Source organism: Pristiophorus japonicus, chromosome 5 (genome assembly GCF_044704955.1).
Source record: "Pristiophorus japonicus isolate sPriJap1 chromosome 5, sPriJap1.hap1, whole genome shotgun sequence".
NCBI classification, from domain to species: Eukaryota; Metazoa; Chordata; class Chondrichthyes; family Pristiophoridae; genus Pristiophorus; species Pristiophorus japonicus.
The window spans coordinates 21,197,476-21,201,243 of record NC_091981.1 but is presented as its reverse complement, the minus strand read 5'-3'; the positions used below and the strand labels follow the sequence as shown (position 1 = coordinate 21,201,243).

The 3,768-nt window shown below is 49.2% G+C and overlaps 1 long non-coding RNA gene across 1 annotated transcript; it reads right to left on the bottom strand.

Moving 5' to 3' along the window:
• Positions 1–2,494: 2,494 nt before the first annotated feature.
• LOC139263754 (uncharacterized) lies at positions 2,495–3,313 on the bottom strand. The gene is made up of 3 exons (XR_011593198.1): positions 3,062–3,313; positions 2,787–2,946; positions 2,495–2,604 (listed from the first exon to the last, which is right to left on the bottom strand). It is a non-coding gene; the product is annotated as an uncharacterized lncRNA (long non-coding RNA).
• Positions 3,314–3,768: the final 455 nt, after the last annotated feature.

The window sequence follows — 3,768 nt, the reverse complement described above, 5'->3', positions numbered from 1 at the left end:
GCAGCATTATCTGCGTAACCAAAGAGCTCGCAGAATGGGGAGGAGGCTTTACCCCGAGCGAGCTTACAGGGAGAGATGCTCAGACCTGCACCTGACTGAGGGACAGTGCTTTAGAAGTCTGGTCTTTCGAAAAGAGGTGGCCAGCTCATAAAGGCGGACATACAGCCTAGAAGTGGCAGGACTTCACTTCCCATCAAGGTGAAGGTAACTGCGGCACTTTCCTTCTATGCCTCCGGCTCCTTTCAGGCATCATTTGGGGACGTATGCTGCATCTCGCAGCACGCTACACATTGCTGCATTTGCCAGGTGACTGCTGCACTGTACGCACACAGGATGGACTTTACAAACTTCCCAATGATAAGGGAGACACAGAATGAGAGGGCTTTAGTCTTTGCTCGAATTGCTGGCTTCTCTAAAGGTACAGGCAGCCCTTGACTGTACGCACATCATTCTGCGAGCACCTTTCGACGATCAGGAGCTTTACCGAAACACAAAAGGGTTTCTCTCGCTCAACGTGCAGATCGCCTGCGACCATATGAAGCGTATGCTAAATATGTAGGGAGCATCCAGGATGCTTTTATCTTGCAAGAAAGCAATGTGACACAGATGTTTGAGCATCAGCCAGAAGGGCAGAGCTGGATGCTGGGGGACAAAGGTTACGGGCTTGCCACCTGACTCATGACCCCCCTCCAGAACCCTCAGACAAAACCCGAGCGCCATGACAATGACAGCCTGATAGTCACACGAGACATTGTGGAGAAGACAATTGGAGTGCTAAAGCAGCGTTTCCGATGCCTGGACCACTCTGCAGGCTACCTGCAATACTCCCCTCAGCAGGTCGGTGAGTTCACTGTGGTGAGCTGCATGCTACACAACTTAGCCATCATGGGGGAAAGAGATATTCCCATTGGAGGACAATGCAGAAGCAGCTCAGGCGAGAGGAGGGGGGGATGGGGGAGGAGGAAGCTTATGACGAGAGCGAGGAGGACGAGGAACCACTACAACCCGCAGGACGACGGGGGAGGAGGCCTCGTACGTTACGCTATTGCAGCAGCCTTGCGTCAGCATCTGATACTTCACCGCTTTGCATGAAGGCTGAACGTCATTTGATCATTGTATGCCCAGCATGTTGACTATTTCCATCTGTTATTCTGTGAATGAAATGAGACACCACCTAAGTTTGGTTTAGTTGAAAAAATAATGTAAATAATTTTGGTTTAGCTGAAAAAATACTTTGCAGTTTATTAAACATTTGTACACTTGGCACTTAACTTTAATAAAAAAAATGATATATTAAACTTTAAACTTTTCAATTAACATCACTTAAATAACAATAAAAGAACAAAAGAACAGCAAACAACAAGAACAGCAGCAGCAGCAAACACATTTCAGCTGCAGCCATCTCCCCCCGCCCCCCCTTATTTAAACACCGCTGTGCCCCCACCTGCACTTTTTGCCCGACCTTACCCTGAGCCCTATTCCCGGTGAGCCCAAGGTTTTTGATAGTGTCTCGGGTAGGACGCTGTGCTTTTTGGGGAGGGGACAGTCCCAGGAAATGGCAATGGAAGCCCTTGAAAACCTGTGGCTGCGGAAGGCCCGGCTTGGGACTCCTCAGCCTGTGGATCAACCTGTACACTGACACTGACTGCTGAGGTTTGTCTGGGGGTTTGTCTGGGGTTTGTCTGGGGGTTTGTCTGGGGTTTGCCAGCAATTCCAGCAAAGCCTAAAGCCCTCTCATTTTGTGCCTCCCTTATCATTGGGAAGTTTGTAAAGTCCATCCTGTGTGCGTACAGTGCAGCAGTCACCTGGCAAATGCAGCAATGTGTAGCGTGCTGCGAGAAGCAGCATATGTCCCCAAATGATGCCTGAAAGGAGCCGGAGGCATAGAAGGAAAGTGCCGCAGTGGGCGTGGGATCACTTGATGCCGTCAATTGCCGCTGGGCAACTGGGTAATGACAGCCTGGGTGTGTTCCCGCATTGTAGCAGCTACCTCCGACATGCTCTCCCTAATCTCTGCAGAGTTTGCTGCCATTCCCTCCGACATGCTCTCCCTAATGTCAGCAGATAGTGCTGCCATTGCTCCAGACAGTGCTGTTATTTCTCCCTTGATCCCACCCTTGGCCTCCAACAGCGATCTGGTAAACTCAACGCTCTTCCCACTCATTCCCATGAGCACGAACACCTCCCGTGTAGCCTGTATTTCAGGAGAGCGCTGTTCAGGTCACCTCCTCCTCACCCGTGCAGATGGGCCTGCTGCTGCCGCCCCGAGTGTGCTTTGCTGCAACCCACTGGGACCGCCGCGGCCTCGGAGGGTGTACAACCATGAAATGTCCCCTCGCGTGTGGAGCTGCCAAAAGTGCTTGGCACAATCATGTCCTGCACCACCTCCAATTACAATGTCACCGTCTGATCCCCAAAATCCTCCCCCCCCACCCCGCCCCGGAATAAAAATATTCTCGTCTTCCTGCCCCTCCTCATTCTCGTACTCGTCCTGATCGCCCTCTATAACTTCTTCAGTATAGTCGAGGTCGGCAAGCTCATCCAATTCTGGTTGTGGCTGGGTGGCGGGGCCTTCTGCTTCATTATTGGATATCTGTGCAACATCTGCATAATATAACAGAACGGATGAATGGTTAGCACAAGGGGAGGGTGACATGGTTAGGCTCACATAGCGCAGGCTCATTTGAAGGACCACGACAAATGATAGGACATTGCATAAACCGAAGCGTAACCCACACAGTACTTAACATTGGGTTGGCTCAGACTGTGGATTTTGCAGGACTTACCCGCTCTCTTTAAACTGGGCCCAGCTTCTGCATGGGTGGTCGAACTTCTGGCGGTACCAATAATACCTGCGGCCCTCATTTCCGGGGTTGTTAGTGGCTGCAGTCTTGCCAGACCTCCACCAGTTTTTGTCCACTCTCAGTGGTTGTCAGACAACTTCTTCTGCAAAGATGGCATCGTAATTATTAAGAGAGTGGCCTTCTGCTGTTGTGGTACACACAGATAATCACATTTACAATTCAAGTAATTGTGGTGCATAAATAAAAATATTACTTACTTTTGGCAAAAGTCCTGCCACTTCTTCTGGCACTGCTTGCCGTCCCTCTGGATGGATGCCACTGTTGAAAACTGCTCTGTAACACGTTCCAAAGCTTGAGCCTTTGCTGCAGGTTTCAGTTTACCAGCACCCTTCTGTCCCCATCCACTTTCCACAGTGGCTACCAGGGCATCATTGGCGTCTTGGGTGAACTTCCTGGCCCTTTTCCTTTCCAATGCACGGTGCATTTTTTTTATTTGCGAGCTCCTGTGTGGAACTACTCAGAAATCTCCTGCAAGTTACAGTGGTCTTTAAAAATGGCTGACCCAGACCAGGAAGTGTACTGCGCACGCGCGGGCACACCCAGCATATGGAGAACGGGCAATTTGTTCTTCTTTTTTGCGCATGCGCAGAACGGGTGTCATTTTTAATCATGAAAATTTTTCGCTCCATCCTTAAAAACAGGCATTTTAGCGCTCTGCCAACATTTTAAAAACTTTTTGCGAAACTTAGTCCTTATTTTTTTGGCACTATTTCTGCATTAAAAAATCGACTGTTACTCAGAAATAGCGCCAAAAAACGGAGCCAGTTTTCAATGTGGAATTTCTAGCCCCTAATCTTTCTCTCAGCAAAGCTCATTGTCCCGTGATTTTCAGCATTTACATCAAAGGCATTATGTAAGTGTAAGTTATAATTGTTACCTTTCAGAATGTGTCATTCTCAACGCA